Source organism: Lolium perenne, chromosome 2 (genome assembly GCF_019359855.2).
Source record: "Lolium perenne isolate Kyuss_39 chromosome 2, Kyuss_2.0, whole genome shotgun sequence".
Lineage (NCBI taxonomy): Eukaryota > Viridiplantae > Streptophyta > Magnoliopsida > Poales > Poaceae > Lolium > Lolium perenne.
This window is the reverse complement of record NC_067245.2, coordinates 51,955,626-51,967,270: the sequence shown is the minus strand read 5'-3', so window position 1 is coordinate 51,967,270 and position 11,645 is coordinate 51,955,626.

Here is an 11,645-nt window from a genome sequence, read left to right as displayed (position 1 = left end):
GTATAAAATGGTACAGCAAGACTCACATATAAACATATTGTAAGCATTATAAGACTTTACATCGTCTCCTTGTTGTTCAAACACCTCAACCAGAAAATATCTAGACTTAGAGAGACCAATCATGCAAACCAAATTTTAACAAGCTCTATGTAGTTCTTCATTAATAGGTGCAAAGTACATGATGCAAGAGCTTAAACATGATCTATATGAGCACAACAATTGCCAAGTATCAAATTATTCAAGACATTATACCATTTACCACATGCGGCATTTTCCGTTTCCAACCATATATCAATGAACGAACCTTCGCAATGAACATTAAGAATAAAGCTAAGAACACATGTGTTCATATGCAACAGCAGAGCATGTCTCTCTCCCACATAAAGAATGCTAGGATCCGATTTTATTCAAACAAAACAAAAATAAAAACAAACAGACGCTCCAAGCAAAGCACATAAGATGTGACTGAATAAAAATATAGTTTCACTAGAGGTGACCTGATAAGTTGTCGATGAAGAAGGGGATGCCTTGGGCATCCCCAAGCTTAGATGCTTGAGTCTTCTTAAAATATGCAGGGATGGACCACGGGGGCATCCCCAAGGTTAGACTTTTCACTCTTCTTGATCATATTGTATCATCCTCCTCTCTTGACCCTTGAAAACTTTCTCCACACCAAACTCAAAACAAACTCATTAGAGGGTTAGTGCATAATTCATATATTCAGAGGTGACATAATCATTCTTAACACTTCTGGACATTGCACAAAGCTACTGAAAGTTAATGGAACAAAGAAATCCATCAAACATAGCAAAACAGGCAATGCGAAATAAAAGGCAGAATCTGTCAAAACAGAACAGTCCATAAAGACAAATTTTCCTGGGGCACTTAACTTGCTCAGATGAAAATGCTCAAATTGAATGAAAGTTGCGTACATATCTGAGGATTACGCACGTAAATTGGCAGATTTTTCTGAGTTACCTACAGAGAACCCTGCCCAAATTCGTGACAGCAAGAAATCTGTTTCTGCGCAGTAATCCAAATCTAGTATTGACTTTACTATCAAAGACTTTACTTGGCACAACAATGCAATAAAATAAAGATAAGGAGAGGTTGCTACAGTAGTAACAACTTCCAAGACTCAAATATAAAACAAAAGTACTGTAGTAAAATGATGGGTTGTCTCCCATAAGCGCTTTTCTTTAACGCCTTTCAGCTAGGCGCAGAAAGTGTGAATCAAGTATTATCAAGAGATGAAGCATCGACATCATAATTTGTTCTAATAATAGAATCATAAGGTAACTTCATTTTCTTTCTAGGGAAGTGTTCCATACCTTTCTTGAGAGGAAATTGATATTTAATGTTACCTTCCTTCATATCAATAGTAGCACCAACAGTTCGAAGAAAAGGTCTTCCCAAAATAATGGGACAAGATGCATTGCATTCAATATCCAAGACAACAAAATCAACGGGGACAAGGTTATTGTTAAACATAATACAAACATTATCAATCCTCCCTAAAGGTTTCTTTATAGTATTATCAGCAAGATTAACATCCAAATAACAATTTTTCAATGGTGGCAAGTCAAGCATATCATAGATTTTCTTAGGCATAACAGAGATACTTGCACCAAGATCACATAAAGCATTACAATCAAAATCATTGACCCTCATCTTAATGATGGGCTCCCAACCATCTTCTAACTTCCTAGGAATAGAAGTTTCAAGTTTTAGTTTCTCTTCTCTAGCTTTTATGAGAGCATTTGTAATATGTTTTGTAGAGGCCAAGTTTATAGCACTAGCATTGGGACTTTTAGCAAGTTTTTGTAAGAACTTTATAACTTCAGAGATGTGACAATCATCAAAATCTAAACCATTATGATCTACAGCAATGGGATCATTGTCCCCAATGTTGGAAAAAATTTCAGCAGTTTTATCACAAGCAGTTTCAGTAGTTTTAGCAGGTTCAGGTAATTTTGCACGCTTTGCACTAGGAGTAGAAACAGTGCCAACACCAATTATTTTACCATTGATAGTAGGAGGTTTAGCAACATGTGAATCATTATCATTACTAGTGGTGGTAATAGTCCAAACTTTAGCTACATTATTCTCTTTAGCAAGTTTTTCGTTTTCTTCTCTTTCCCACCTAGCATGCAATTCAGCCATCAATCTTATATTCTCATTAATTCTAACTTGGATGGCATTTGCTGTAGTAACAATTTTATTATCAATATCCTTATTAGGCATAACTTTCAATTTTAAAAGATCAACATCAGAGGCAAGTCTATCAACCTTAGAAGCAAGAATATCAATTTTATCAAGCTTTTCCTCAACAGATTTGTTAAAAGCAGTTTGTGTACTAATAAATTCTTTAAGCATGGCTTCAAGACCAGGGGGTACACTCCTATTATTGTTGTAAGAATTCCCATAAGAATTACTATAACCATTACTATTAGCAGAAGGATATGGCCTATAGTTGTTACCAGAATTGTTCCTATAAGTATTGTTGTTGAAATTATTATTTTTAATGAAGTTCACATCAACATTTTCTTCTTGAGCAACCAATGAAGCTAAAGGAACATTATTTGGATCAATATTAGATCTACCATTCACAAGCATAGACATAATCACATCAATCTTATCACTCAAGGAGGAGGTTTCTTCAACAGAATTTACCTTCTTACCTTGTGGAGCCCTTTCCGTGTGCCATTCATAGTAATTTATCATCATATCATCAAGAAGCTTTGTTGCCGCCCCCAAAGTGATGGACATAAAGGTACCTCCAGAAGGTGAATCCAATAGGTTCCGCGAAGAAAAATTCAATCCTGCATAGAAGGTTTGGATGATCATCCAAGTAGTCAGTCCATGGGTTGGGCAATTCTTTACCAAAGATTTCATTCTCTCCCATGCTTGAGCAACATGTTCATTATCTAATTGCTTAAAATTCATTATGCTACTTCTCAAAGATATAATTTTAGCAGGAGGATAATATCTACCAATAAAAGCATCTTTACATTTAGTCCATGAATCAATACTATTCTTAGGCAAAGATAGCAACCAATCTTTAGCTCTTCCTCTTAAGGAGAAAGGAAACAATTTTAATTTTATAATATCACCATCTACATCCTTATACTTTTGCATTTCACAAAGTTCAATAAAATTATTAAGATGGGCAGCAGCATCATCAGAACTAACACCATAAAATTGCTCTCTCATGACAAGATTCAGTAAAGCAGGTTTAATTTCAAAGAATTCTGCTGTAGTAGCAGGTGGAGCAATAGGTGTGCATAGGAAATCATTATTATTAGTGTTTGTGAAGTCACACAACTTAGTGTTTTCAGGAGTATTCATTTTAGCAGTAGTAAATAAAGCAAACTAGATAAGGTAAATGCAAGTAACTAAATTTTTTGTGTTTTTAATATAGAGAACAAGACAGTAAATAAAGTAAAGCTAGCAACTAATTTTTTTGTGTTTTGTTTTAGTGCAGCAAACAAAGTAGTAAATAAAGTAAAGCAAGACAAAAACAAAGTAAAGAGATTGGAAGTGGAGACTCCCCTTGCAGCGTGTCTTGATCTCCCCGGCAACGGCGCCAGAAATTTAGCTTGATACGCGTAAAGCAAACGTCCGTTGGGAACCCCAAGTGGAAGGTATGATGCGTATAGAAGCAAGTTTCCCTCAGTAAGAAACCAAGGTTTATCGAACCAGTAGGATCCAAGAAGCACGTTGAAGGTTGATGGCGGCGAAGTGTAGTGCGGCGCAACACCAGGGATTCCGGCGCCAACGTGGAACCTGCACAACACAATCAAAGTACTTTGCCCCAACGTAACAGTGAGGTTGTCAATCTCACCGGCTTGCTGTAAACAAAGGATTAGATGTATAGTGTGGATGATGATGATTGTTTGCGAAGAACAGTGGCGATGGCGTCGATTTCCCCCTCCAGGAGGGAATTTCCCCGACGGATTCCTGCCCGCCGGAGAGCTCTTTTCTCTCTGGTGTTTTCCGCCCCGCAGAGGCGGCTGTGACTCTTCGCGACTATCCTCTGGAGTTTAGGTTTGATACGTCTCCGACGTATCGATAATTTCTTATGTTCCATGCCACATTATTGATGTTATCTACATGTTTTATGCACACTTTATGTCATATTCGTGCATTTTCTGGAACTAACCTATTAACAAGATGCCGAAGTGCCAGTTGCTGTTTTCTGCTGTTTTTGGTTTCAGAAATCCTAGTAAGGAAATATTCTCGGAATTGGACGAAATCAAAGCCCAGGGGCCTATTTTCTCACGAAGCTTCCAGAAGTCCGAAGGAGAGACGAAGAGGGGCCACGGAGGGGCCACACCCTAGGGCGGCGCGGCCCCCCCCCCTTGGCCGCGCGGCCCTGTGGTGTGGGGCCCCCGTGCCGCCTCTTGACCTGCCCTTTCGCCTATAAAAAGTCTCCGTGACGAAAACCCCGATCGAGAACCACGATACGGAAAACCTTCCAGAGACGCCGCCGCCGCCGATCCCATCTCGGGGGATCCAGGAGATCGCCTCCGGCACCCTGCCGGAGAGGGGAATCATCTCCCGGAGGACTCTACGCCGCCATGGTCGCCTCCGGTGTGATGTGTGAGTAGTCTACCCCTGGACTATGGGTCCATAGCAGTAGCTAGATGGTTGTCTTCTCCCCATTGTGCTATCATTGTCGGATCTTGTGAGCTGCCTAACATGATCAAGATCATCTATCTGTAATTCTATATGTTGCGTTTGTTGGGATCCGATGAATAGAGAATACTTGTTATGTTGATTATCAAAGCTATGCTTATGTGTTGTTTATGATCTTGCATGCTCTCCGTTATTAGTAGATGCTCTGGCCAAGTTGATGCTAGTAACTCCAAGAGGGAGTATTTATGCTCGATAGTGGGTTCATGCCTCTGTGAATCGGGAGGAGTGACAAGAACCACTAAGGTTATGGATGTGCTGTTGCCACTAGGGATAAAACATTAGTGCTATGTTCAAGGATGTAGTCACTAGTTACATTACGCGCAATACTTAATGCAATTGTCTGTTGTTAGCAACTTTATACCGGAGGGGTTCGGATGATAACCTGAAGGTGGACTTTTTAGGCATAGATGCGGTTGGATGACGGTCTATGTACTTTGTCGTAATGCCCAATTAAATCTCACTATACTCATCATGATATGTATGTGCATGGTCATGCTCTCTTTATTTGTCAATTGCCCAACTGTAATTTGTTCACCCAACATGCTGTTTGTCTTATGGGAGAGACACCTCTAGTGAACTGTGGACCCCGGTCCAATTCTCTTTACTGAAATACAATCTACTGCAATACTGTTCTACTGTTTTCTGCAAACAATCATCTTCCACACAATACGGTTAATCCTTTGTTACAGCAAGCCGGTGAGATTGACAACCTCACTGTTTCGTTGGGGCAAAGTACTTTGGTTGTGTTGTGCAGGTTCCACGTTGGCGCCGGAATCTCTGGTGTTGCGCCGCACTACATCCCGCCGCCATCAACCTTCAACGTGCTTCTTGGCTCCTCCTGGTTCGATAAACCTTGGTTTCTTTCTCGAGGGAAAACTTGCTGCTGTGCGCATCATACCTTCCTCTTGGGGTTGCCCAACGAACGTGTGAAATACACGCCATCAAGCATATTTTCTGGCGCCGTTGCCGGGGAGATCAAGACACGCTGTAAGGGGAGTCTCCACTTCTCAATCTCTTTACTTTGTTTTTGTCTTGCTTAGTTTTATTTACTACTTTGTTTGCTGCACTAAATCAAAATACAAAAAAAATTAGTTGCTAGTTTTACTTTACTTGTTATCTTGTTTGCTATATCAAAAACACAAAAAAATTAGTTTACTTGCATTTACTTTACTTATTTCATCATGTTTCCTTTTAATTTTACCACAAAAGACATACCGGTAGGACGTGGGTCTATAGTTGGGAGAAATAATATAGAAGAATTTTTCAATCATGTTAGTACTATTGAAAATTTTGAAGATAGACACTTGGTAGACCTTGCGCCTACTTATGAAATTGCTGCTGCACATTTAGTTCGCTTGTTGGAAACTAAATTTGTTAATCTTAATCCTATAATCCAACACATGTTCTTCACACTTGGCGATATGGAAGAAGGGGAAAAGAAAGATTTTGTATTAGAAACCCTTCTTAGAGAATTTGGTGGTTTAGCAAGAGAAGCTAGAAAGGTGTTTGCTAAATTCAATATGCTTGGTTCTCCTACTAATTTTGTTAGTCTCCTTGAAAAGATGGATATGGATAGAATAAGATTCACTAATAATATTGATGATAGAGGGAGATCAAAGCACCAATACCATGTAAGCTCCTGGCTATGAATGATGCACTAGAAAATAACTATGCTTGGCTAGTTCCTGAAAATTTGTTTGATGAGAATAGCACGCCTAAGACTAATGAAAAGGGAGATGCTGAAACTTATGTATCCAATATACTATGCCTAGTTGAGAAAACCCCACACCCCGCTGTAGAAGTATCATCCTTTGATAATACTTGATGCACACTTTCTGCGCCTAGCTGAAAGGCGTTAAAGAAAAGCGCTTATGGGAGACAACCCATGTTTTTACCTACAGTACTTTGTTTTTATTTTGTATCTTGGAAGTTGTTTACTACTGTAGCAACCTCTCCTTATCTTAGTTTTGTGTTTTGTTGTGCCAAGTTAAGCCGTTGATAGAAAAGTAAGTACTAGATTTGGATTACTGCACAGTTCCAGATTTCTTTGCTGTCACGAATCTGGGTCCACCTCCCTGTAGGTAACTCAGAAAATTAAGCCAATTTACGTGCATGATCCTCAGATATGTACGCAACTTTCATTCAATTTGAGCATTTTCATTTGAGCAAGTCTGGTGCCATTTTAAAATTTGTCAATACGAACTGTTCTGTTTTGACAGATTCTGCCTTTTATTTCGCATTGCCTCTTTCGCTATGTTGGATGAATTTCTTTGATCCATTAATGTCCAGTAGCATTATGCAATGTCCAGAAGTGTTAAGAATGATTGTGTCACCTCTGAATATGTCAATTTATATTGTGCACTAACCCTCTAATGAGTTGTTTCGAGTTTGGTGTGGAGGAAGTTTTCAAGGATCAAGAGAGGAGTATGATGCAACATGATCAAGGAGAGTGAAAGCTCTAAGCTTGGGGATGCACCCGGTGGTTCACCCCTGCATATATCAAGAAGACTCAAGCGTCTAAGCTTGGGGATGCCCCAGGCATCCCCTTCTTCATCGACAACATTATCAGGTTCCTCCCCTGAAACTATATTTTTATTCCATCACATCTTATGTGCTTTTTCTTGGAGCGTCGGTTTGTTTTTGTTTTGTTTGAATAAAATGGATCCTAGCATTCACTTTATGGGAGAGATACACGCTCCGCTGTAGCATATGGACAAGTATGTCCTTGGTTTCTACTCATAGTATTCATGGCGAAGTTTCTCCTTCGTTAAATTGTTATATGGTTGGAATTGGAAAATGATACATGTAGTAATTGCTATAAATGTCTTGGGTAATGTGATACTTGGCAATTGTTGTGCTCATGATTAAGCTCTTGCATCATATGCTTTGCACCCATTAATGAAGAAATACATAGAGCATGCTAAAATTTGGTTTGCATATTTGGTTTCTCTAAGGTCTAGATAATTTCTAGTATTGAGTTTGAACAACAAGGAAGACGGTGTAGAGTCTTATAATGTTTTCAATATGTCTTTTATGTGAGTTTTGCTGCACCGGTTCATCCTTGTGTTTGTTTCAAATAAGCCTTGCTAGCCTAAACCTTGTATCGAGAGGGAATACTTCTCATGCATCCAAAATACTTGAGCCAACCACTATGCCATTTGTGTCCACCATACCTACCTACTACATGGTATTTCTCCGCCATTCCAAAGTAAATTGCTTGAGTGCTACCTTTAAACAATTCAAAATTTATCACCTCTGATTTGTGTCAATGTTTTATAGCTCATGAGGAAGTATGTGGTGTTTATCTTTCAATCTTGTTGGGCAACTTTCACCAATGGACTAGTGGCTTCATCCGCTTATCCAATAATTTTGCAAAAAGAGCTGGCAATGGGATTCCCAGTCCCAAATTAATTAACAAAAATAGACACTCCTCCATGGTATGTGATTGTTGGACGGCACCCGAAGGATTCGGTTAGCCATGGCTTGTGTAAGCAAAGGTTGGGAGGAGTGTCATCATAATAAAACTAAAATAAAAAGGCACTCCTTCATGGTATGAGATTGTTGGCAGGCACCCGAGGATTCGGTTAGCCATGGTTTGTGAAAGAAAGGTTGGAAGGAGTGCCACCCAAAACAAAATAAAATGGGAGCCGCTCTTTGAAGGTTTGTCTGGCAAGGGGGTTAGAGTACCCGCTACCATTCGTTGACAACAACATACACCTCTCAAAACTTTATTTTTATGCTCTCTTTATGTTTTCAAAATCAAAGCTCTAGCACAAATATAGCAATCGATGCTTTTCCTCTATGGAGGACCATTCTTTTACTTTCAATGTTGAGTCAGTTCACCTATTTCTCTCCACCTCAAGAAGCAAACACTTGTGTGAACTATGCATTGATTCCTACATACTTGCTTATTGCACTTATTATATTACTCTATGTTGACAATATCCATGAGATATACATGTTACAAGTTGAAAGCAATCGCTGAAACTTAATCTTCTTTTGTGTTGCTTCAATACCTTTACTTTGAATTATTGCTTTATGAGTTAACTCTTATGCAAGACTTATTGATGCTTGTCTTGAAGTGCTATTCATGAAAAGTCTTTGCTATATGATTCACTTGTTTACTCATGTCATATACATTGTTTTGATCGCTGCATTCACTACATATGCTTTACAAATAGTATGATCAAGATTATGATGGCATGTCACTCCAGAAATTATCTGTGTTATCGTTTTACCTGCTCGGTACGAGCAGAACTAAGCTTGGGGATGCTGATACGTCTCCGACGTATCGATAATTTCTTATGTTCCATGCCACATTATTGATGTTATCTACATGTTTTATGCACACTTTATGTCATATTCGTGCATTTTCTGGAACTAACCTATTAACAAGATGCCGAAGTGCCGATTCTTTGTTTTTACTGCTGTTTTTGGTTTCAGAAATCCTAGTAAGGAAATATTCTCGGAATTGGACGAAATCAAAGCCCAGGGGCCTATTTTCTCACGAAGCTTCCAGAAGTCCGAAGGAGAGACGAAGAGGGGCCACGGAGGGACCACACCCTAGGGCGGCGCGGCCCCCCCCTTGGCCGCGCGGCCCTGTGGTGTGGGGCCCCCGTGCCGCCTCTTGACCAGCCCTTTCGCCTATAAAAAGTCTCCGTGACGAAACCCGCATCTGAGAACCACGATACGGAAAACCTTCCAGAGACGCCGCCGCCGCCGATCCCATCTCAGGGGATCCAGGAGATCGCCTACGGCACCCTGCCGGAGAGGGGAATCATCTCCCGGAGGACTCTACGCCGCCATGGTCGCCTCCGGTGTGATGTGTGAGTAGTCTACCCCTGGACTATGGGTCCATAGCAGTAGCTAGATGGTTGTCTTCTCCCCATTGTGCTATCATTGTCGGATCTTGTGAGCTGCCTAACATGATCAAGATCATCTATCTGTAATTCTATATGTTGCGTTTGTTGGGATCCGATGAATAGAGAATACTTGTTATGTTGATTATCAAAGCTATGCTTATGTGTTGTTTATGATCTTGCATGCTCTCCGTTATTAGTAGATGCTCTGGCCAAGTTGATGCTAGTAACTCCAAGAGGGAGTATTTATGCTCGATAGTGGGTTCATGCCTCTGTGAATCTGGAGGAGTGACAAGAACCACTAAGGTTATGGATGTGCTGTTGCCACTAGGGATAAAACATTAGTGCTATGTTCAAGGATGTAGTCACTAGTTACATTACGCGCAATACTTAATGCAATTGTCTGTTGTTAGCAACTTAATACTGGAGGGGGTTCGGATGATAACCTGAAGGTGGACTTTTTAGGCATAGATGCAGTTGGATGACGGTCTATGTACTTTGTCGTAATTCCCAATTAAATCTCACTATACTCATCATGATATGTATGTGCATGGTCATGCTCTCTTTATTTGTCAATTGCCCAACTGTAATTTGTTCACCCAACATGCTGTTTGTCTTATGGGAGAGACACCTCTAGTGAACTGTGGACCCCGGTCCAATTCTCTTTACTGAAATACAATCTCTTGCAATATCGTTTCTACCGTTTTCTGCAAACAATCATCTTCCACACAATACGGTTAATCCTTTGTTACAGCAAGCCGGTGAGATTGACAACCTCACTGTTTCGTTGGGGCAAAGTACTTTGGTTGTGTTGTGCAGGTTCCACGTTGGCGCCGGAATCTCTGGTGTTTCGCCGCACTACATCCCGCCGCCATCAACCTTCAACGTGCTTCTTGGCTCCTCCTGATTCGATAAACCTTGGTTTCTTTCTGAGGGAAAACTTGCTGCTGTGCGCATCATACCTTCCTCTTGGGGTTGCCCAACGAACGTGTGAAATACACGCCATCAAGGTTTTCGGGACGAAGAAGTACGCGAAGGAGAGGAGGCCAGAGGGGGCTGTGGGCCCCCTCCTCACAAGGCGGCGCGGCCAGGCCTTGGCCCGCGCCGGCTATGAGGTGGGCCCATGGCGGCCCTCCTCGGCTCCCCCTTCTGGCTCCCTTCGTCTTCTGGAAAAATAGGATTTTTCATATAATTTCCGTCAATTGTTGATCTTCCGAAATATTGCATTCTGACGGCGCTTTTTCCAGCAGAATCCTGACTCTGGTGCGCGATCCTCCAATAATCATGAAACATGCAAAATAGATGAAATAACATAAGTATCATCTCCAAATATGAAATATATCAATGGATAACAACAAATTATGCTATAAAATAGTGATGCAAAATGGACGTATCAGGCATCCCCTTCTTCATCGACAACTTATCAGGTCACCTCTAGTGAAACTATATTTTTATTCAGTCGAATCTTATGTGCTTTACTTGGAGCGTCTGTTGTTTTTATTTTTGTCTTTGTTTGAATAAACTCGGATCCTAGCATCCTTTGTATGGGAGAAAGACACGCTCCGCTGTTTCATATGAACACTGGTGTTCTTAGCGTTACTTTTAATGTTCATGGCGAAGGTTGAAACTGCTTCGTTCATTGTTATATGGTTGGAAACAGAAAATGCTTCATGTGGTAATTGGTATATTGTCTTGAATAATTTGATACTTGGCAATTGTTGTGCTCAAATAGATCATGTTTAAGCTCTTGCATCATGTACTTTGTACCTATTAATGAAGAACTACCATAGAGCTTGTTGAAGTTTGGTTTGCATGATTGGTCTTTCTAGAGTCTAGATATTTTCTGGTGAAGTGTTTGAACAACAAGGAAGACAGTGTAGAGTCTTATAATGCTTGCAATATGTTCTTATGTAAGTTTTGCTGTACCGGTTCATACTTGTGTTTGCTTCAAACAACCTTGCTAGCCAAAGCCTTGTACTGAGAGGAAATACTTCTCGTGCATCCAAAACCTTGAGCCAAAACTTATGCCATTTGTGTCCACCATACCTACCTACTATGTGGTATTTCTCTGCCATTCCAAAGTAAATT